The 24,700-nt window shown below is 40.7% G+C and overlaps 1 protein-coding gene across 1 annotated transcript in view; it reads right to left on the reverse strand.

The window, feature by feature from the left end:
* LOC126471570 (serine proteinase stubble-like) overlaps positions 1 to 21,208 on the reverse strand; it is a 368,010-nt gene extending 346,802 nt beyond the window's left edge. Inside the window, exon 1 of the mRNA XM_050099795.1 lies at positions 21,130 to 21,208. The gene's annotated coding sequence lies outside the window, so the exon portion shown is untranslated. The remainder of the gene's footprint in view (positions 1 to 21,129) is intronic.
* Positions 21,209 to 24,700: the final 3,492 nt, after the last annotated feature.

The raw sequence follows: 24,700 nt of genomic DNA on the forward strand, positions 1-24,700 counted from the left end.
TAAACTTTAACTGTTGCCTTCTCGCAATGTAGCCTTACATGAGTAACCCTTATATGTCATAACATTTTTCATCTTGGTCGATGTTTCTGTCAAACTTATTTTCCTATGTATTATTTTATAGGGCTTTCAAATTTTCATTCAGACGAAGACGCCCTTAGAGGTGTCGAAACCTGGGTAAATGTATAAACAATTACTTGCAACTGGTTGGTTGTGTTGTTTCTCCGTTGAAGCTTTTGTTGATATTCATCTTATATCCTCCTTTCAAGATACTGACCATTCCGTTCAATTGCTCTTCCAAGTCCTTTGCTATCGCTAACAAAATTACAATGTCATCAGAAAAACCTCAGAGTTCTTGTATGTCCATCCTTGTGATTGGAGGTCTGGGAGACTTCGGCCGTTCACTTATCTAATAAAATGAAACACCTACAGCCGTCCTTACGATGTCATTTATTGTGTGGCTACCAGTTTCGGTGCTTCACTGCACCATCTTCAGGCCTTAGCAGATGCTGAGGGGGCGTATACACAATGCATCAGTGGCCAGTATCTTTAACTATAGTTGATGTTTGGAGAGACAACATCGCAGTTACAGGTAGTCTGCAGTAGCTGGTTATAGATGTTGGCCACTGATGCATCGTGTATACGGATGGCGTTAATGCCCTCAGCATCTGCAAACTATAGTTGATGGTTGGAGAGACAACATCGCAGTTCCAGGTAGTCTGCGGTAACCACTTATAGATGTTGGCCACGAATTGTGAATACGTATGGTGTTAACCCCCTCAGCATCTGCAAAGGCCTGAAGATAGTGCACTGAAACACCGGAACTGGTAGTCATACAATAAATGACATCATAAGGACCGCTGTAAGTGTTTCATTTTATTACTCAGAGTTTTCATCTTTTTCTCCCTGAAGTGTAATTCCTACTCCAATTTTTTTTTCCTTTGCTGCTGGGTCATGTATTTTATATTTCATTTTTTTTAAAAGCTCTTGTTTTTAATAATATCTTCTACCAGATTCCATAATTGTTCTAAATGTTTCAGCAGAACTTAACCCAAACATGTAACTCTTAGCAGGGATGTGACTTTTCACCAAAAATGTCATATTCATATTTTCAGGTTCAGGACCTTTCTTACACATCAGTAGATCTTTCGAAGGTGTGTTATGAACAAAAACCAAACGACAATTAACGAAATTTGTATTTCTTTAAATTTTGTGGTGGTGTTCATAAATGAACAAAGTATCGCCCCTTGGCTATGGAAAATGTGCTGGGTAATATTGCTCTAAAAGATATTTTCAGGTTCTGAACATTAATTACACTTCAGTGCCTATTTAAAATGCGTGTTATTATAAAAGTTAACAGTTAACGAAATTTGTATTTATTTATTTATTTATTTATTTTGTGGTGGGCATAGAGACCCCTCCCTCTACCTTGGTATTACATAGTATGGAAAATACATTGGTACTGCTAGGGATGAAGTTGAAAGAATACTTAATGGACAAATGTTTATAAATTAGGAACAATTTAACTAAAAATGGTACGGCAATGTTCAAGGTTTCAGCTTAAACAGCTCCTCGAGACGCATCTGGACATACACACGCCACACATAATTCATCCAGAAATGACGACTTTATGCGGATTCAGTATAAACCCGATTTAATTTGACATATAAGACAGCGTCAAATTGTAGCAATGTGGGATGTGCAAGTAGACTTGGGGACACACCACTCGCATCATTTATAACGTGTATTTCTTGTCATTTAACAGATTAATTCCAGACATTTAACATGTTCACAAACAAAGCTGGCTGTAATTCAAATTGTATTGCAGATACAATGAAACAGATTGCACCAGTCGAAAGAGACTTAATTTTACACAGGGATGATGTGTCACTTTTATTGTAAATTATGATTTTAAGAACTGTTAACCACTTAATGCAAGTGAACAGTCATAGTGATTATATTTTTGTTAAATGTGCGTGAACCATTCAACATAAAACCTCCTGTGACAGCTCATTTTTAACTTCGCTAATGAAAATGTTGTCAATGGGACGGTAACTCTAACCTCCCTTCTTTTTTTTTCAGCTCATTTTTGTCAGTTCAAAAGCACGCGTCTGAACATTTTTTAGTCTAGCTACAAACATACAGAATTCACAAAATTGTAGTGATGTATAGTTCGAGATTAATCATCGTGCAGTAAATCCTGCAACCATAGACTCTCACAAAATAACAAAATGACGCTATCATCTACACCCAAGGATCTGCCGCCACTTGGTAACTCAGTGGAAGACCAGAGAAAGCCTGTACGAAGGATGAAGATTTTTTCTCCTCCCCAGAATAAGGAGAAGGCCAGCTCAGCACCGCATCCAAGAAGGACTCAAGAGAATGGAGCAGCAAAACTAAGCAAGCTCCAGACTTCAGAACCAAGCGCTGAACCGGTGTGTTCCCCCACAATGTGCACTCACTAACAAATAAAATTGACGAATGTCAAATTCTGGTATAGAATGAACTCAAGGACCTTTCAATTTTGTGTCTAAATGAACGCTGGCTGTAGGAAGAAACACTAGAATGGTATGGCTACCAGGCTTCATACTAAGCAGTCATTTCTGCAGTGATGCACAATGTTATGGTGACATCTGAATCTATATTAAAAGTGGTATAACGTTTGTGCCCATCCGTTCCCAGAAGATAATCCTTAAGTGAGAGATCTGGAAGTAACAGGATTCTCATTATTAAATTTGAATGTAGCCTTAATTTGTTTGTACAGGACCCCCGACAGCGACAAGAATATTTTACTACAAAAATTTACAATCTATCCTTCATAAATCTAACATTTAGCGTGGAACCGACTATTGAAACAGCAACACGCGTTAGAAGCATCTCAGTCACAACAATAGACTAATTATTTGTTACTGTACATATGAAACATAACGCAAATGATTTCTCAGCGCGTTTTGTGGATTACATTACACAAATAAGAACAATAAAAATAGACTACCCCCTACATTCTAATAAAGCATAGAAAAATATTGCTAGAAATTTAAGTGTGCATTACACAAATTCATTTGTTTACTACTGAAATGAAGAGACATGTGCGCAACTACACACCTATAGGAACACGAATTACAAGTTTGATAAATTATTAAGCACGTTCTATTGCAGTTTTGAACTGTGTTTCCCAATCATAAAAAAGAAAAAATCATAAAAATTAATAAAAAAAATTTGTTAGATCACCCCAGGCATACAGGTTTCACTGAAGGGAAAAAGATTTCTCTATCAGACATCCAATCAAACCAAAGCAACTCCAGTACTTGATGCACATAAGCAAAGTACTGTAACATTAATCTTCTTGAAACTGTAGCAAAAATTCTGACACATATGCAGAAACTGATTTATTCAAGGCATACTCCACACAAATAGGAATTATCCTGATAGAAAAACAGTAAAAAAAAAAGCTACTGGAAACAGAGACGAGTAAAAATCTATTTAAATGAAGAACAATCTCTTTATATCCAACAGATGAAAAGGAATACTATAAAGAAACTGAATTCAAAATTTTCTTCAGGAATACACAATGTTCATGACTACACATTTTAAAAAAATATGTAAAAGTATGATTGAACCCCTTACTTATGTGTCCAACTCCTCGTTGTGTTGTGGAGTATTTTCAGAGAAACTAAAAATGATGAAGGTAAGGCTCCTGTTTGAGAACGGAAATACGACAAATAAAACAAAACTATAGACCACTACCCCTGATATTTGGTTTTTATAAATATTGGCAAAAATATTTAACAGAAGACATTACTTTCATAGAGAGTAATAGTTTTTATTAAGTGGCCGTCATGGATTCACAACACACGAGTCGACAGAAACAGTATTTTTTATTTTCTGAATGAGATCTTGACTGCTATATACCAGAAGGAGAAATATTTCTATATCTCACGAAAGGTTTTGGTATGATACATCGCAACTTAACAGTTTTCAGAAGTGGAATATGTAAGAATTGTAGGGTTGGCACACGAATGGGTGAAACCACACCTGACAAGCAGAGCACATAGTAGAAATCAGACATCAGGAAGAGAACATTATGTATATATAGCCTTCTAAAAGAAAAGAAATTATGCACAGTGGGCCCCAAGTTTCTATTCTGGCCCAGTGTTATTTTTTATATTTATCAATGGTCTAGAGTTGCCTAGCATTTTCAGCAGCGTGTAAAATTTGCAGATCGGACAAATGTATTAATAAAACTCAAAACTGATGCAGAACTACAATATGAAATACAAAATTGCACTTCGCACACTGCAGAATGGTTCAACACAGAGAACATGGTGGCAATGCAGTTGCATACCATACAAAACAAACATCTATTATCTTCCACTGTTAATCTCTTTAATAAACAATTAGAAACCGTGAGCTTCACTAAATATCTAGGGAGACGGATCCTGGAAAGACTTAAATGAAACACATACATCAACTGCATCAACAGGAAGCTAAGCACAGTATGTAATGGTAGAACAATACTCGCTAGATATACAACAAAGAAGACATAAACTGTTTATTATGCCAAGCAGAGTGACTGCTGCGATATGGGATAATTTTTTGAGGCAACTCAAAAATTAGAAAAAGTTGCTTCAAAGCTCAAAAGAGGATGGTAAGGGCAAATGAACATACAGCACCCAGAAACTGTTGTAGATCCTTGTTTAAAACACTCCAGATACTTCTATGCCTGTGCACTCTTGAAGTGGTTACTAACATAAAGTATATTTCAGAGGCTAAAAACAGTGTGTACAAATGAAACAGTCCATTTATACATGAGACCAAACAAAAATTGTATCTTCACAGTGAGTATGCAAACACAACTCTTAGGCTAAATGGAACACTGTAAATTGGGAAAAGTTTTACAATATACTTTTGCCAACATACCATGACAACAGAACAAACACAAAAGTACAAAATGGCTCTACAAACACATTTTCAAAACAGATGCTAATGTACTATAAGTGAATATATGGTAGTAAATACATCCCCCTCTCTTTTCGTGTGTCTAAATTTGCTTTTGGTATCTATTGCACTATGTATTTCAGACTGTATTATCATTGTAATTTATTATGATGTACTGCTTTAGGTTAGGTTAGGTTAGTGTTTAACGTCCCGTCGACAACGAGGTCATTAGAGACGGAGCGCAAGCTCAGGTTAGGGAAGGATTGGGAAGGAAATCGGCCGTGCCCTTTCAAAGGAACCATCCCGGCATTTGCCTGAAACGATTTAGGGAAATCACGGAAAACCTAAATCAGGATGGCTGGAGACGGGATTGAACCGTCGTCCTCCCGAATGCGAGTCCAGTGTGCTACCACTGCGCCACCTCGCTCGGTGTACTGCTTTATTGAATTGTATAACATACAGAAAATATTTATGGTATTGAATTATTTTTACTGTAATGCAACTCGCATTTAAAATTACGTATTTACGTAAAAAATAAGCCCTACCCTCTGTCAATGATTTGATGAAATAGGTGCTTAAACAAATAAATAAATACAGTCCATCTTGCAGCTACATACGTCCAGCCAGAGGCTGAAACGGGACCTTTAGTTTGGTACCATAAACGAAGTGGCATTCACGTCAGTTTGTGGGCGCGTTTAAGACTGAACGTAGAGCTGAGGTGTATGATCTTTCAGCAATTGTAAATTTTTCGGCGTTGAGCCACCGTTCGGACACTGAAAATATTTCGTGGGTTTACGAACACTGCCAATTTTTCTCGAATGAAAACTGATCAAAAATTTGTAATTTGTAGTGAATTAGCCACACCTGGGGATTTACATTTATTTTTTAATTTCACGAAATTTGATCCATTTTTAGCGTCAGCGTTCAAGACTTACAGATTTTACTGTGGTGAGTACGCTATACGGGGGCTCTCGAGTCAACTTACAGACTTCAGCTTCTTTTAAGTACACTGGGTGCTGAACTTCAATAACAGTGGATAAATGATAGCTGTTTAGACTCGCTTTACGAACAACTAGTTTGTGGTAATGTGTAAAAAAAAATTTCTTTAAATGAAATTCAGAGATATTAACACAAATAATAGTAATTTTTAGTAGTTTGCTCAACACAATCCTAACGCCTTAACGTTATACAGGTTATAACGTTATACAGCTATTTAATTGCATCTTATATGTAGCTTTGAACTGACAGTGACGAATGCAGCTAACCCCTCCTACCCCCCTCTCCATCCCCCCCCCCCCCCCCAGCCCCCTAGATGAAGAGTAAACAGAACTGCTGTTGCTTTTAGAGTACAATCCTCGACATAACTTTAATTTACTATTTTAAATTTATATACGATTTTTACACAGTTGTATGGGTCATTGAGGCACACGACGTTTACCAGACTCCCACCCCTCTGTATTAGCCTCTCCCCGTGCAGAGTTCCCAGTAGGTGAAATGTATCTCGTTGGCTGTGTTCCAATTTGCTATCTCTCCACAGTTTTTATCCCACAATTCTTTCCGTTAGCATATTAATTATTCTTTGATGCCTCTGAATGTGACCCACCACCCCTATACCTTCTCGTTTAGTTGTGTCTTAATTCTTTTTCTCCCGTTTCGATTCAGCCACTCTCAGTTAGTTATCCGAAGTTACCAAAGCTAAATAATGTTAGAAAATTAGCGTTGCTCCGTGATCGCTGCAGAGACACCTGACGAAGTATCAGACTCGACCAAGAACCACGTACAGGTCACGCGCTGTGAAGTCCCATTCGCAACAATCATTGGTGTGTATTACACTAACTTACACTTCGCTCTCTCAATTGGGCACGGACTGACACACATTCCAATTAACAGAGTAGGTTAGTCTCCAACTTGCAATACTTCTATAACTCTTAGGAATAGAGAGTATCCCAAGGGTAATGGTCAGTATTCAGGGATATAACAAAAACGATCATTCGAAGCAAAAAGTCTAGTAAACATGGGCTCTAAAATGAATACATTAAGAGGTATGCACCCTTGTTGAGTAGAGGAGATGTGTTTCACAGTAGCGAAGATGAACAAGTGCTTATAACTCTTAAGGTATGCAGTTTTGTGCCGTATTTACTGGACATTTTTTCTTGTTTTGGTCCGTACTGCCACGTCTCAGAATATGGAATGCAAAGAGCCTGCGGAACAAGAGATTTGTTTCCCAGTCTCGAAGATGAAAACGTGCTCCTAGCTCTGAAGGTATTCATTTCAGAGCCTATGTTTACGAGACGTTTTTGCTTCGGATAATCGTTCCTGTAATGTTCCTGAATATTGACCATTCCTCCTGGAATGACCTGTATAAGGCCTGTCCTGTGTAAGCGGTTACACTTTTCTTCATCCATTTTCGACGGCCAGTAATAACGGTCTCGCGTCGATGACTGACGAGACTCTGTTTCCGTGATTTCGGTTGTCGCACACTGAGCTGTCACAATGTAACCTTGCCAGCGTTGTTTAAATCAGTAGCTTTTGCAGTTACCTGCACAGGTAGTAGGCCGAATGATTGCCCTGTACGCTTTCGTACTTCGTCAGTTGTCCTCTATCAGACATGAGTATGCTAATTTCCGAGGTAAACAAATCATACAGTGCGGTAGTGAGTTGGAGCAGTTGTAAATGTATTAGACTGGCATTCGGGAGGAGCAGGGTTGAAATTCCCCCTCGGACATCCAAATTTAGCTTTCCACGGTTATCATAAATGGATTAAAGCGAATTCCGGAATAATTCCTTTGAAAAGCAGATAGCCAATTTCCTTGCTCATCTTTCTCCTATGCGACATTTGTTTCGTCTTTAACGGCGTCATCGGAATGGCACACCATAATCTTCCATCCTTCTTCCTTTTACCACTCTGTTTTTCAACATCACCGATTTAGCTGAAATAATGATATGTTCTGTGGCCTTCTGCAGTTGTTGCTTAGAGCTTTATACGTCTACTTGTATTGCAGTGCACGGCATCATATCAGAACATCAAATAGATGAAATGTTTGGGACCTACGATCGCTTCGATGTCGAAGTGGTTACAGAAGAAAAATCGGACAATAATTGGCAAGAATATCGGTCGGAGTCTTGTTCGTTAAGCCATTCAAAGAATTCACACGGGTGATTCAACAGATCAAAGAAATCTGAATCAGGATTCCCAGACGAGGATCTGAACTTCATTTCTCCTGAACACAAATCCAGAGTCTTAACCGTTGCGTCAGTTCACTTGGTGAATGTTTTGTTACTCTATGGATCTGATGACTACTATGTTCTTACTCTATTCACCATTTCGCATCTATGACTGAATTAAGTAAACATGACACTTAATTTTATTGTAAGAAGATTGAGAAAGAAGGAAAAAGGAAAGTTGCGGACTGAAATTGGTACTGTCATTTCTTCTATACGGAGCGACTGCTTTCAGTCCTTGCGACGCAGGTCGCTCTCATCACAAGCCAAAAATTTTTGGTACGTAATGTGCTAACAATAACAGCAAAAATTACAAATTTGTAGGGGACTGATGACCTCAGATGTTAAGTCCTATAGTGCTTAGAGCCAACAAATTGGTATCTGAATAACTAGAAATTCACAGTTTTTGAGATGTCCCATCATTTATAACTTTGACATTGTGCAAAACCAATTTTTTTTATTTTTATGGTATCACCTAAGCAATACTGAAATAGAGTTCCATCCTGATGCCAGAATGCACTGAGAAAGACGCTCTAAATATTCCAGAGACTAAAGATAACAAACATAGTCTTACTGGACGACTTTCAGTGGGGACGCTTTATTGACGAGAAATATGCTCGTAACCAGGTTAACGTCAGAAATAAAATGAAGAGAACAGCTTGCATTGGGATACAAATGGGAGGAAACTCGCAGTGCTTACGAGCATTCACCGGAAGTGAGTCGTCAACAATGCGGAGAGCGTGAACTAGAATCGCGCCGCCAGTGCACGATGTTGCAACACTGAAATGCGTGGCGAGCATGTTGCTAGATTTCCTATTCATATTGCTTAACACATTCGAAATAAATTTGCCACCGATTCCCTTCTGCAAAGTCAAAATTTTATCGAAGTATGCAGATGACTGCATTGGCAAGCATCAAAAATATCATCATTTAATCAGCATTCAAAAGGTTTCTTTCGGAAATTTACGTTTTACTATGTCATCAGTCGGCTTCAACTCAATTGCAAATTTTGCTTTCTAAACTAACAAATATTCTTCAGTTGACAGTTGAAGCGTGAGCATCTGACAAATGGAACATAGCCAAAAATTTCACAGAAAATTTATGTTTTTTACCAACACGTATTTAAGATTAAAATCTTAATATCACCACGGCTCCTCACTTGATGTTACATCCTCGTTATCAGCTTCTTCACCCATTCTGTTTATATGATATGGCTATCCAACACAAATTAGAAATAGGAAATTCCAAGACCGACTCTACAGCAGAGGCGAGGTAGCCGTCCGCCTAGGGCGATAAAATTTGGAGCCGACAAATTTGAGGCTGAAATTCATAAATTTCCTACCGTTTGGATTTTCTGTTCACTCACGTTGTTAGCTTTACTCTATTGGTGAGCTCGACAGTGACATATGTAAGTGAAACACGTAGCTCTCCTTTCACAAAAAAAGGTGACTCTCATTCCTTCCCCTCCTTTCGTCCTACATCCATACCGCGACGCGTTGATGCTATGTTATTTTGGTGGTAAACGGGAACATTGCCGACCTGCTTTGGCAGTGAGTTAGGTTTTAAAACAACATGCCACAATATCACGATACAAAAAGCCATACGAAACTGTTGGCAGTTGAAACAAACACGCATCAGGGAAAAGCAGGAACAGTTCTCGAGACGAGACAGTAAGGGCCGTCTTTTACGAAAAGAGCGGGAGGGAACCTTGCAGTCCAATCATTGATCTTCTAGAACTTTGTTGACATATTAACTTATCAGTAAATTTCGTAATTCGTTACTGGTAGTTTTGTGTAATACATTACAGAGCAGTAGTGCAATTATATTCGAAGACATGTAGAGACTTCTAGGTCAATCCCTTAAATATCTACAAAACATAATAAACTTGTATAACCAGTTATGCTACTATGAATATTATTTTCATTTGAACTACAGGCCTATTTCAGCTATACAGCCAACATCTGGTTATCTGTAATGGAATATATTATAAATTTTGATACATTTGTTGTATTATATGTAAGTTACTTCATAATAATATGACATTACGTATTTGAAGTCCTGACTTCCATGCAGTATTGTTGTTTCTGTTGCTGTCTATCCGCTACTGATTATATTTTACGTTAATGTAGTAATAATTGTCAGTTTTGTAGTATGTTCTGACATTTCTTTTAGTGGTGGTCATAAATAAGTCTTAGTCTACAGTTAACATTTAGTGAGAGTAATGTGTCGAATGATCAGCGATTTTGCATGGTTACATCAGCTAATTGACAATTACGTTACTGCTGTCACGAAATTTCAACTGGAAATTATGTTTACTTCTGACCATTATTAATGCAATCTCAGTACATAGCACACACCTGGTTACTACTAGAATAACAATGAAAGAATATAATCAGTAGAAAGCTATACAGTAACAAAAATAACAAAATCACTGATCATCTGTCACAACCGCTGTCACTAAATGTCATCTAGAGACTGCGATTTATTTCTGATCACTACTAAAAGAAAAGTCAGAACACACTACAAAACTGATTAGTATTGCTACATTGACGTAAAATACGATCAATAGCAAATAAACAGCAACAGAAACAACGATATTGCACAGAAGTCAGTACTTTAAAATGTATGTAAAATCATAATATTCATAAGTAATTCACATGAAATAAACCGATGTACCAAAATTTATAAGATGTTCTATTACAAATAACCTGACGATGGATGTGTAGCTGAAATAGGCCTATAGCTAAAATAAAAATAATATTCATACCAGCGTAACTAGTTATACAAATTTATTATGTCCATGAAAGGCAAGAAAATTGTTCAGATGGCTCTAAGCACTGTGGACTGAACATCTAAGGTCATCAGTCCCGTAGATTTATACCTACTTAAACCTGACTAACCTAAGGACATCATACACATCCCTGTCCGAGGCAGGATTCGAACCTGCGACCGTAGCAGCAGCACTGTTCGGGACTGAAGCGGCTAGAACCGCTCGGTCACAACGGCCGGCTCCATGAAAGGGATTTATTACGCAGCAAGGCCAGAAGATTACAAATTATCTGCATGACGTTTCCAGGTATTTTCGAGAATACCGCACAAATATTCAACTTTAAGTCAGCGCCAGCGTGCTGAAGCATTAAATAATGGCTCTAAGATGTAAAACGATGACTTTAGTGCTCATGCTAGACGACACTGTGGATAGTACAGTAAAAAATCTTGACTTAATGCACTCTTTTTAGTGTTCAATGTGATCTAGTCCTTGCAAAAATATATTACACTAAATATATTTCTAAGAACTTTGAAAAAAGCGGAATCTTGAACTAAATTTTATCAGACGTTCGTTAATATCACTCATGCGAGTTCGTGTGACTTTACAATGAAAGCAGAAGTCTGAGATAGCTGGAAAACAAATTTTCCATATATTCAAATTTAATTGTGGGTGGTCTTCTTTTCAGATTCAAAATCAACGACATGCCCCCTCATATAAGATGCAGACTATAGAAGAACGATGGAATACATTTAGCATACTCTCGGTGAAACTGAATTTTTACATTTGCGTCCAAATCGTTACTGATGAGAAAGACGAAGAAGTAAAATTACCTCAGTAATTTTGCGCTATAGCCTTCGTAGATTTTAGAAAATTTTCTTCTTTATGCAATACTGGTTAATATGAAATGAGCTATAGCAAGCAATTCACAGGTTGTTATAATCTGATTTCAGCTGTTTTCTCGGTGTAATAAGAAATACAGTGAAAGATGATCAACCAAATTAAAGATGTATTTTCCTACTCAAAATTTTTATGAATAAATTAGTTGTCTTATGTTGTCAGTAATGATCTCACATGTCCTCGCAGTCTGTACTGTAGCTAGAAGGCAATGAATCGCCGGCAATATGGCACTCTTAGAACACGAACTGGACAATGACCTCAGGTACACTGGGGCCAGTATCGAGGTGCGGAATCCAACTATCTGTTTCAGCGAAACAAGGAATTTACTGAAATTGAAGACTCTGAAACATTAATAAATGGAAGGGATTTTTCGATATAAAGATACTCGCCTACCAAACTATCCACCGGAGTCGGAAGTCGCTGAGAGAGATTACTTTAAACGAAACACCCACGACGGCGGCATGAAATAAACGTACTTACAAAAGAAGGGCCATGGTCAGTTCTATGAATCGACCTCAGGACTTAACATTCTTCTTTTACTTGTGCCTTTGTTTCGCATCAACGCAGGGTCGGCATGTTATTAACAGATTTGGCATGGTTAATGTAAACGGTGGCCGGATATCTTCCTGTAGACACATCGTTAACCCCATTGCTGCGTGTCGTGTGATTCATGTGAAAGAGTGCGAAAGTTTTCTAAATGTTTGCGAACTGTCTGAGGCGGGACTTTGGTACTAGCACGGTATTCACCTAACTGGATGTGGGAAAGCGCCTAGAAACCACATCTAAGCTGACCGGCACACCGAGCCTCGTCGTTAATCCGCCGGGGGGATTCCCCCGTCCAGGAAGCGGCGCCTTAACACCCACGGCGGGTGACCTCAGGTATTAATAGTCAACAAGATCTCACATCTGCTATCTGGTTGGCATGCATACGATGATGAAATCTAGGGGTCTAACAAAATTACTCGCAGCTCCTCATGAAGACGTCTGGGTGTTGGACACTTGTAAATTTACACATTCCGTAATTATCCGTGGTAAAGATTTCACACTCGTGACTGATGAAAAGATTATAAGACATGATGATACAATATTTGTCAACGTTTTCGTTTTCTCGATAGAACCAGTCATTCAAAAATTTGTATTTATTCCCGACACCCACTGTACTTATGCAGTAAATGCACGTAGCTCGTATTTACCAACAGTTAGGATATGTTGGAAAACCTCTTCTGAACCTATGATGCCGCAGATATTCTGTTCTCGGTAACATTCGTTGTACTAATTGCATAATGCAAGAACCCACATCGCAACTACCAAATTCACAATTATTGTAGTGCAACTCCGTGGACGGACATAAAATCATCATTAGTGATCCACTTGTCTATAATATGTAGTGATGTACACAAACCATCCTGATGAATCAGTCTATCTATTAGTGAAAGCCATATCAAAATCCCTCCAGTAGTTCTTGACATTAGCCTTCACGTATAGACAGAAAAACGCGGTAGGTGACTTTAATTTGTTATATGTATGGAGGACAGCTGATCTGATACAGTCAGTTACAAACGAATCAGTGCACGCATCCAGGCTAGAGGGAGTGAAACGACATGCTGATAAGTGGACTTATGCTGTTAAGTTCTTTGTAAATTTCACACGATTTTGCAGTCACTAAAATAACATCTCATATCCTTACAACCCGTGCATTTTCCTTTCCTTTCCTACTCCCCTTCTGGGTGTTCAAAATTTTTTTGCTAGGCAGTGTCGAAATGTAAATTCACTTTCTTAAAAAGGTGTTACAAAGGCAATAAATTGCCCACAGCAACATGTCACGACAAATTAACGTAACTGCTCGACTGGCAGTCTAGCCGTAATGTCAAGACTGTGCAGGCTTACTCGTGATCAGATTGCAGCTTCTTGAGTGAGGTACAGGGTACATCCCCATTCTTACGTAAGTCATGTGAGCATCAACAGTTGCAGTTCATTTTACTTTTTAAACTTTTATTGAGAAGTGGTTTCGTTTGTCTTTATAACAGAAGAGATTTCAATCATCTATGTAATGAGAATAGATTCTAAATAACTGCTAGTTTTGTAAATATGGAAGAATGCTCTGTTTTTTAATAGACGCTTCGCTAGTTGTTAATATTAATCACTAGGAAAAGAACATACGAGTCGGACCAACTGTTTCGCAAGATTTTTATTTTTTTCCTTCAAACGTGTGTTTGTTATTGCAGAAGCGTGTATTGAGAACGAGATCGTGATTTGCTTGGATGAGTGTGAAAAACCGCGTAAAAATCACACCCCAGTGAATTTCATCCAAGTCTCGCTCACTGTCGGGCTTTGCTAGCTAGCCCTGTATACGTTCCACCTTACTAGCAGGTCATTAGTTTATACTCCCCAAAGCTGGCTGAGAGAACCGCAGGATGTCAGTGTTACAACAGCTACAGTAGAACAGTGCCTAGTGATGCGTTTTTCTGTCCAAATCAGCCTTTATGATATACAGAATCGAAACTTGCTGAAGGAGCTGGCAGCAGTCTCCCGACGTAAATAAATGTAACGTGCTGCGCCTAACAAGTCGGTAAGACTTTATTGTTCATCCGCATTCTGAATTGCTGTGGCAGTCACTTATGACCATTAAGTCTTATACTATACGTGATAAATCACTGGAAACAATAACAACCGTAAAATATTCATGCGTAACCGATGGAGGGCCTTAAAGTGGAACGACTACAAAACGCTAAGGGAACGCAATGTCGGTCTGAGATTTGTTGGAAGAAACATAGAGAAATGCAGTTCATCCACAAAAGAAATGGCGTACAAAACATTCGTTCCAGTGATCCTTCAGTCTTCGTCGTTAATCTGGTAGCCTTACCAAGTATAATTAATATGAGAGATAGAGATGATCCAAAGAAGAGCAGCGCGTTTCCTCAGGGGTTCCTTTAGTAAGCCCGAGAGCATCACGGAGATGCTCATCAAATTTCACCTGAAGAGGCTACATGCGAGGCTTCGTGTATCGAGTATTACTGTTAAACTTCCGAGATCGTATGGCCAAGAAGTGTCAAGCAACATATTACTTGCTTACATGCACATCTCGTGAAATGATCACAATCCGAAACACAGGGAATTACGAGAACGTGCTGAAAAGTAATGCCTCCGACATTTTTAGGCGAATACTCGTAAAAACCTTTAAATAAAACGAACTTTATTAACACTCTGAACCTTTATTATTCATGCCTACATATTTATTTCTCAACATAACCACCGTAGTGGCGAACACATTTCTCCCGATGACATACCAGTTTGCTGATACCGTCACTGTAGAATGACTTTCTTGATGGAGTCACAATCTCACCTCTGCTTGCACCGATTCATCACTATCAGAGTGAAGTCCTCGAAGGAGTTCTTGAAGTTTTGGAAACAGATGAAAATCGGATGGAGCCAAGTGGGTACTCTATGGAGGATGGTCAATAACAGTGAACCCAAGGCGCCGAGTTGTTCCAGACGTCGCAGCGCTCGTGTGTGGTCCGGCACTGTGCTGAAGGAGAAGATGCTTCCTGTGTGGACGAACTTATCGAATCCATGGTTTCAGTTTTCTGAGGGTCTCTCACGTACCGACATAGCTACGTTACACACCGCCACGTTACACGCTACAATTCGAAGCCCTGGAGCGTCAGACGGTTGACACTTGCGTCAGCGTAGCGGGAAAGTCGACCGATCAATATGCGTGACATGTACTATCTCAACCGATGTTGAGAACACAATAAAAAATCCGAAAGCATTACTTTTCAGCACTTCCTCATAGAATCCATACGGTGGCTTACCGTTAGGCGTTCTTCCCACGCATCATTCTCAATGGGACGGGAAAGGAGGAAACGATAGTGATACCAGAAGTACCATCCACCACACACCGTAAAGACGCTTGCCAAGTGTATACGTAGATATAGATGTGGACGACCGTTTGATTGTTCTATAACTCTCCTAACCTGCTCTTGAAAACATGCAGCACTATTTGCATTTCAGCAAATTCTACTGTTTTCTCAAACCTTCACTGTCACGGCAACTTTTCTTCTTTCAGGCAATTTGCATCAGAAGAATCAATCAATACTAACATTACTTTCAAGGGTGAAATTCGGCATCACCGAAAACAATGTTGCGGTGGTTTTACATTCGTTCGTGTAGCTACGTCATCCCGACCTGTATAAGTATTGTGTACAAGACACATTCATAAAAGAATAACATCAGCATTTCACTGTACAGCAGTGATTACACAACTGACGACAAGTGGCGAAATTACCTAAGTTACCCAACACAATCGGTGTAAACCATGACACTAACAAGCCACGCACGTAATACTGCAACCGCATGTGCAGTGTAAGTCTGTGAAACATCTGCTACGACGGCATGCTCCAAAGTAATACCTTCGAATTTTTTGTGTGAAAACCCTTGAAACTTTTTAAATAAGACTAACTTTATTAACGTTCTACACCTTCATTCTTCGTATCAACATATGTGCAGCTCTCTGTGGCTTGAGAACTCCGATTTGCAGTTTGTAACACGGCGGTGTGTAACGTAAGTATATCAGTGCGTAAAAAACAGCGTGCTGCAATCGAATTTCGGATTCGAAAAATGTGTCAGCACATGGAGCACCTCTCCTTCAGCATGACAATGCCAGACCACACAGGAGCGCTGTGACATCTGCAACAATCGGATGCCTCCATACAGTTCCGGCTTAGCCCCATCCGATTTTCATCTTTTTCTACAACTTAAAAAACACCTTCCAGTGCGTCACTTTGACAGACATGAAGCGGTACAAGCAGAGATGAAGCAGGGGCTCCATCAAAAAAATCAAAATTTCTACAATGACGGTATCAACAAAGTCGACTCCCGTTGGGAGACATGTATTCGTCGCCAGAGTGGCTATGTCGAGAAATAAATATGTAGACACGAAGAAAAAAGATGTAGAATATTAATAACGTTTGTTTTATTTAATAAGCTTCACGAGTTTTCACTTAAAAAATTCTACGGCTTTATGTTTCAGCACGCCATCGTAATAATCATGCTAATTAAATAATCAGTGTTATATAGACTGCACCAGAATTAATAGCGAAACTGGGCATGAATGATAGTATGTGCTATTACGAGGGCTATTCGGAAAGTAAGGAACGATAGGTCGCGAAATGGAAACCACAGTGAAAATCAAAGCTGTTTCATTTGCAACAGTTAGCTACAACTTCCAGCTACTTGTCTCCATAGTCGCCGATCCAACTGAGACATTTCTAGTAGCGTTGTAGCAACTTTCCAATACCCTCGTTATAGAAGTGCTTTCCGCCAATTCTCTACGCTGGCCTACAGCTCGTTGTCTGTGCCAAAATGTTGTCTTCATAGCCAGAGGTTCATGTGTGCAGAGATGAAACTCAGATGGAGACAATTACGGACTGTATTGTGGGTAATCAAACAGTTCCAATTGAAAGCGATGCAGGAGCATGTTCACTGCCCCTGCAGAATGCGGCTGAGATTTGTCTTGAAGAAAACGCACAACAGTTATGTAATGTTGGCTGCATAGCTTCAGGTGAAATTTCTCACCAGGCCCTCATACTTGGCGGGAGACACTATTGTTCTAGGTATCGTTATGTGCTCCCTGTGTGCTCAGAACTAAAAAGAACGACGTAATGCGATCGACGGGCATACTAGAGACACTGCCCAACACACCTGTGCCAAACTTCATTGGATTTTCACTGTGGTTTACATTTCGCGACTGATCGTTCCTTACTTCCCGAATAACCCTCGTAGAAACAAAAACGTCTCTCTAAACATGGATCCATAAACGATCCGTCTGTGAGATAATTGCGGGTGTGTGGTTGTGATCTGCAACTGACTTCAATAAGAAATATTGTCCTACAAGGAGACAGCACGACCGTGGGGTTGGGGATTTGTCCGAAATTGTGTGTGGTGAAAGAGGACCCCTAATACCTCACATGGTTAAAGTATTAGGACGCACTACTCGGAAAATCCCGAGAAAAATCGATCCAAAGTTTCTTAGGTGCCGTATGATAATAAAATGTTAGTCTGTTGCCGAGCCGCCGTTTGGCCTACACGGTTAGCGCTCGGACCCTTACGCCAGAGGTCTCGGGTTCGAATCCTCGTCCAGCACTTTTTTTATTCTGTTGCTTGCAAAATTGCAGCGTATTGTTACAGGAGAATCGTGAAATTAATTCCCGGGAAGATTGTATAAAAATTCATTCTATAATTCACCATCAATTATAGTCACCAATATTCCGAGACATGATTCAATATTCCTGGTTTGCCTCAAAATTATCAGAAACTCAAAATATTTTCGTAAATGTTAATTGGGCATGTTTTTGTGCAGATTTATTGCAAACGCCCTGTGATTGTAAAAAATCCGCTTTTATATGTTGCGCAAGATGTCGCAAAAATTATTGCTTTGTTTGTTTTTACGATAATTACCACTGCGGTTCTTGTTTATAATTATTATATGTATAAAAATTGAATGTTTCCCAATCGACTTTGTTATTCTGATTAAAAACCCAATGAATCTCCTCATATACTTTACAATGGAAAATGGAAAACCCACCACCATGAATTGTGTTGTTGAACAAAAAGAAAATAACTTTTATTCAATAATGTAACTTACTTGTTAAAGATAATGTAGGTTTGGGAAACTTTCTGAATAATTGGTGGAGTAACAAAAGAAAATGAAACAGAATAAAAAAAAGTGGCGGAGGAGTCCGAGCCCTAAACATCTAGGACAGACGGCGGCTCGGCAAGGCACTAACATTTTACACTCATACGGCACCTAAGAAACTTTGGATCGATTTTTCACGGGATTTTCCGGGTAGTGCGTCCTGATATTTTAACCACGTGAGGTGTTGGGGGTCCTCTTTCACCACACAAAATTTCGGACAAATCCCCAACCCTATGGTCGTGCCGTCTCCTTGTTAGTACTAATGTAAACTTTTCGACTAAGCCCCAGCTAATTGTGCTCAAATTTCACCCATGGTCTAACTCAACGAAAAGTAAAATAATGCTTCCACACTTCATATGTTTTGATTTACATACGCCGATACCTGTTTACGGAAAAGATCCACGTGTCGTTCTCTAATATGGATGCAGTGCTACACATGTCTCTGCAGTGAGTAGCGAATTCTTTGAAACATTGCTGGATCATCTCATAAATCTCGACAAGACTTTACATTTTACTGCTCTAGTTCTTCAACCATATCAATGGAAGCGCTGTACACTCCACTTTAAATACGACTCCAGACAAAAATCCGGAGGACTAAGGTCACGTGATCTTTGAGGACAAGGTACAAGCCCTGCTTCTATATATACCATCTTGGACCATATTGTTGCGTTAGATGTCATCTTGCATCGACAGTAAAATGTCCCGGAGCCTCATCATGCATGCACCACATTCCCCAACCATGATCCATGGGTGAAACTTCAGACCAATTAAATTTCATTTCAAATTCATTAGCACAATATTTCATAGTGAAGAGAGTAACAGCTCGTATCATCACATTCAGAATTATCTGGCAAACGCCTCGTTTACTGACACGTTTTTGCTTCTGTTATCATACACTTATGTCTGCCTCTGTAGCTCAGTGATCAGCGGGTCTGACTGCTATGCGGTCGACCCGGACTGGAATCCCTGCACTTCCTTCGTGAGAGGACTGGTACGGGGTGGACTCAGTCTCCTGGAGCTACTTGAGAAGTAGCGGCTCCACGGTCAAGAACGCCAAACGCCAACAACGGCCGGGAGTGCGGTGTGGCGATCCTTCGCCCCCTCCCCCCTCCCATACCGCATCCAATGACGCCGCTGGCAGAGGATGACACGGCTATCGTTCGATATCTATTGGCGCATCAGGGTCAGATTGTGAAGCTTTGCTTCCTTTGGTTCTTTTTTATCATACACTTTCACGCATGTCAGTTTTCGGTATTAATTATGATGCACCCTACATCAAAGACACGAATAATAAATATTTTCCTGTATGTGACATTGTAGTTATTAATTTGGCAGTGTATTGTCAGCTGGTTGCATGATCGTGGGCTATGAAACTCTTCCGCTCGTGACGTTTCGTCCAGAGCTGCGCTGGACATCTTGAGAGGGACTCTTCATTCCGCTTAGGCTTTCTTGGAACAAGCAGTCCCACTGAGACGTCCAGCGCAGCTCTGGACGGAACGTCGCGAACAGAGAAGTTTCTTGGTCCACGACCATACAACCCGACAGTCTCACCAGCGACTAAGACATCCGCTCGAGAAGGCCCTTATTGTATGATCAGCGTATTTTGACACTGTCCGCCCAGCATGGCAGAATGCTATGTGAGGGGTCCGCGTTCGGTTCTCGGCTGGATCGGAGATTTTCTCCGCTCGCAGACTCGGTGCAGTGTTGTCTTCATCCTCATCCACACGCGAGTCGCCGCAGTGGCGTCAGCTAAAATGACTTGTACCAGGTGACCGGTCTGCCCGACGGGAGGCGCTAGCCACACAGCATTTCATTTCATTGTTAAACTGTTTTATTTATTTAAGCCGATCAGGTAGTCATTCAGGCCCTCTCTTACGTCGCACCAGGGGTTTAAATAAGAGCCGGCCGCGGTGGTCTAGCGGTTCTAGGCGCTCAGTCCGGAACCGCGCGACTGCCACGGTCGCAGGTTCGAATCCTGCCTCGGGCATGGATGTGTGTGATGTCCTTAGGTTAGTTAGGTTTAAGTAGTTCTACGTTCTAGGGGACTGATGACCATAGATGTTTAGTCCCTTAGTGCTCAGAGCCATTTGAACCATTTTTTTTTTAAATAAGAAGTATTTTTCATACCGTATTTAATTAAGAAATTTCAATAATTCTAATATGATAAAGTAGGAATCATTCATTATAACTGTTAGTTTTAAGAGCGAGATTTTGTGAGTAAAAACCTCGTATAGAAGATCAGCTCCAAAACACATAACGTAAATAAACGATCGTTAAAAATCATGATTTGGCTCGTGAAATATGCATTGAAAATCACCTGTACGAATTCTGCGGTATGACGTACTTTAAGCCACACCGGTGTACAAAGTTGAATGAATTACTGCGGATGCTACCCGATTCGAAAATTGAATGGAGATGGACACTGATTCTGAAAATGCGTTGACTCAGTTTTCGGTAATCAGGAACAAAATCTGCATCGATATTAATAAGAAACGGCTGCTGGTTTAATGACACAGAAAGCGTTCCTTTCTGTGAGAATTGAAATACTACGCGCTGTGCTGAGGGTTGCCAGGTCGTGCGAGACGTAAACAGTGTGTTAGCTGGCGCTTACCTGTGTGTGTCTGGGGCGAGCCAAGAGAGCGCGGAGGCGGCGGCAGCTGTGGCAGGAGCGCAGGAGCCCGGGAACACGTGGTGGGACGCGGCGCCCACTGCTGCCGCCCGCGCCAGCCGCCTGCGACGCTGCGGTCAGGGAAAGTTGGAGGGGGCACCGTTACCGGAACAGTTACCGCCCTGCTGCGTGACCTGCTCACCAGCCGCTGCCCATCACCCACAGCCCCCGGGCCATCCCCACAAAAGGCTCACCTTGGCCCGCACGCATCGGAACATCACACGAAGGAATAGGTACAGACAACCAAAGCTACTTTCAGCGCTCTCTCTCTCTCTCTGTTTCAAGGAGCGAGAGAAGTACCGTGTCAGGGGATTCGAAAGCGGTAGCTGCTAACACGCTAGTTATCATCAGTAGCTGTATCCAGCAGTTCCAGCTCTGATCTGATGCTACGTACCATCCAGATTACCGAATGGTCATTGGGAAAGTCTCACTGAGCAAAATATTAGTAATACCTGTAAAAGAGCAAATTGGTCCCTCTGAAGTGCTGCAGATGGTGTAAAACTAGTACCAGGTAGCCATGTGACCCTCCATCGCTGGTGTAAGTTACGGCAATTAAGTGTTATTTACATTATCTAATCGAAACAGATGAATGGAAAAACTGGTAGAAGCCGACCTCGGGGAAGATCAGTTTGGATTCCGTAGAAATATTGGAACACGTGAGGCAATACTGACCCTACGACTAATCTTAGAAAATAGATTAAGGAAAGACAAACCTACGTTTCTAGCATTTGTAGACTTAGAGAAAGCTGAAACTTCCTGGCAGATTAAAACTGTGTGCCCGACCGAGACTCGAACTCGGGACCTTTGCCTTTCACGGGCAAGTGCTCTACCATCTGGGCTACCGAAGCACGACTCACGCCCCGTCCTCACAGTTTTACTTCTGCCAGTATCTCGTCTTCTACCTTCCAAACTTTACAGAAGCTCTCCTGCGAAACTTGCAGAACTAGCACTCCTGAAAGAAAGGATACAGCGGAGACATGGCTTAGCCACAGCCTGGGGGATGTTTCCAGAATGAGATTTTCACTCTGCAGCTTTTGACAATGTTGACTGGAATACTCTCTTTCAAATTCTGAGGGTGACAGCGGTAAAATACAGGGAGCGAAAGGCTATTTACAATTTGTACAGAAACCAGATGGTAGTTATAAGAGTCGAGGGACATGAAAGGGAAGCAGTGGTTGGGAAGGCAGTGAGACAGGGTTGTAGCCTATCCCCGATGTTATTCAATCTGTATATTGAGCAAGCAGTAAAGGAAACAAAAGAAAAATTCGGAGTAGGAATTAAAATCCATGGAGATGAAATAAGATGTTTGAGGTTCGCCGACGACATTGTAATTCTGTCAGAGATAGCAAAGGACCTGGAAGAGCAGTTGAACGGAATGGACAGTGTCTTGAAAGGAGGATATAAGATGAACATCAACAAAAGCAAAACGAGGACAATGGAATGTAGTCGAATTAAGTCTGGTGATGCTGAGGGAATTAGATTAGAAAATGAGACACTTAAAGTAGTAAAGGAGTTTTGCTATTTGTGGAGCAAAATAACTGATGGTGGTCGAAGTAGAGAAGATATAAAATGTAGAGTGGCCATGGCAAGGAAAGCGTTTCTGAGCAAGAGAAATTTGTTAACATCGAGTATAGATTTAAGTGTCAGGAAGTCGTTTCTGAAAGTATTGGTATGGAGTGTAGCCATGTATGGATGTGAAACATGGACGATAAATAGTTTGGACAAGAAGAGAATAGAAGCTTTCGAAATGTGGTGCTACAGAAGATTGAAGAATGCTGAAGATTACATGGGTAGATCTCATAACTAAAGAGGAGGTATTGAATAGAATTGGGGAGAAGAGGAGTTTGTGGTACAACTTGACTAGAAGAAGGGATCGGTTGGTAGGACATGTTCTGAGGCATCAAGGGATCACAAATTTGGTATTGGAGGGCAGTGTGCATGGTAAAAATCGTAGAGGGAGACCAAGAGATGAATACACTAATCAGATTCAGAAAGATGTAGGTTGCAGTAGGTACTGGGAGATGAAGAAGCTTGCACAGGATAGAGTAGCATGGAGAGCTGCATCAAATCAATCTCAGGACTGAAGACCACAACAACAACAACAATCGAAACTATCCAGACACCTATTATACATTAATATGGGATGTGTCTACCTTTCGCCTTTATAATGGCTTCAACTGTGCTGGGGACACTTTCAATGAGCTGTCTGAATGTCTGTGGAGGAATGCCAGCCCATTCACTCAAAAAAGCCGAGACCAGAGATGGTAGTTATGTTGGACGTCGGTGACTGGAGCAAAGTGAACGTTCTAATTCCCTCCAAAGGTATTCTGTTAGGTTCAGATCGGGATTCTGAGCCCTCCAGTCCATTTTTGGAACGTTAATGTCCACGTATTATTACCTCACACATGCTGCCTTATGAAAGGGTGCATTGTCATGCTGATTCAACCATCGTCTTGTTGCTGTTCCTCGTCTGTATACTATACACAATGCTGCAGTGTATGTTCCTATCCTTCGGCATTTAGATTTTTCTTAAGCGCAATAAGAGGATCGCACACTGACCAATAAAAACACCCCCATACCATAATATTATCTCCTCTGTATTTCACTGTTGTCACTACACACGATGGCACGTAACGTTCTCCAGGCGTTTGCCTAATCCAAACCCTACGATCAGATTGCCACAGCTTACGGCATGATTCATCACTTCAAATTACTCGTTTCCAATCACCCACTGTCCACTGGAGTCGGTCATTACACCACCTCGAGCGTCGCTTAGCACTGACTGCAGAAATGTGTGGCTTATGAAGAGCTGCTCGACCAATGTAACTCATTCTTTTTAGCTCCCTACGTACGGTCATTGTGTCAGTGGGACTGCTATTACCACTTCAGAACTCACGAGTGATTTCTTCTGCCGATTTCCTGCGATTTTTACAACCACTCTCCGCATTTCTCTACGGCCCCGTCTGTCAGTACATGAGATCTGTCTGGTCTTGGTGTAACGGTAGTTGTTCCTTCACAATTCCACTTCACATTCACGTTACCAACAGCCGGCTTGGACAGCTTTTACAAGCGTTTAAATGTGCCTGATGGATCTGTTACTGCCGCGCTGGATTAGCCGAGCGGTCTGGGCGCGTTAGTCATGGACTGTGTGGCTGGTCCCGGCGGAGGTTCGAGTCCTCCCTCGGGCATGGGTGTGTTTTTGTCCTTAGTATAATTTAGGTTAAGTAGTGTGTAAGCTTGGGGACTGATGACCTTAGCAGTTAAGTCCCATAAGATTTCACACACATTTGAACATTTGATCTGTTACTCACGCGACATTCAGTGATGAGTTCGAAGCCACTGTGCTCTCCTGACTGATCCACTCTGCTGTTATTGCCTTTCTACTGACAGCACAATACTCCTCACCTTGTTTTATACAGGCGGGTCCACGTCTCGTGACATCTATAGATCAATTCCGCATTACATAATGTGTTCGGATACATTTGACAAGGTAGTGTGCTTGTCAGCCAGTTGT

The sequence above is a fragment of the Schistocerca serialis genome, chromosome 3, assembly GCF_023864345.2.
Source record: "Schistocerca serialis cubense isolate TAMUIC-IGC-003099 chromosome 3, iqSchSeri2.2, whole genome shotgun sequence".
NCBI lineage: Eukaryota > Metazoa > Arthropoda > Insecta > Orthoptera > Acrididae > Schistocerca > Schistocerca serialis.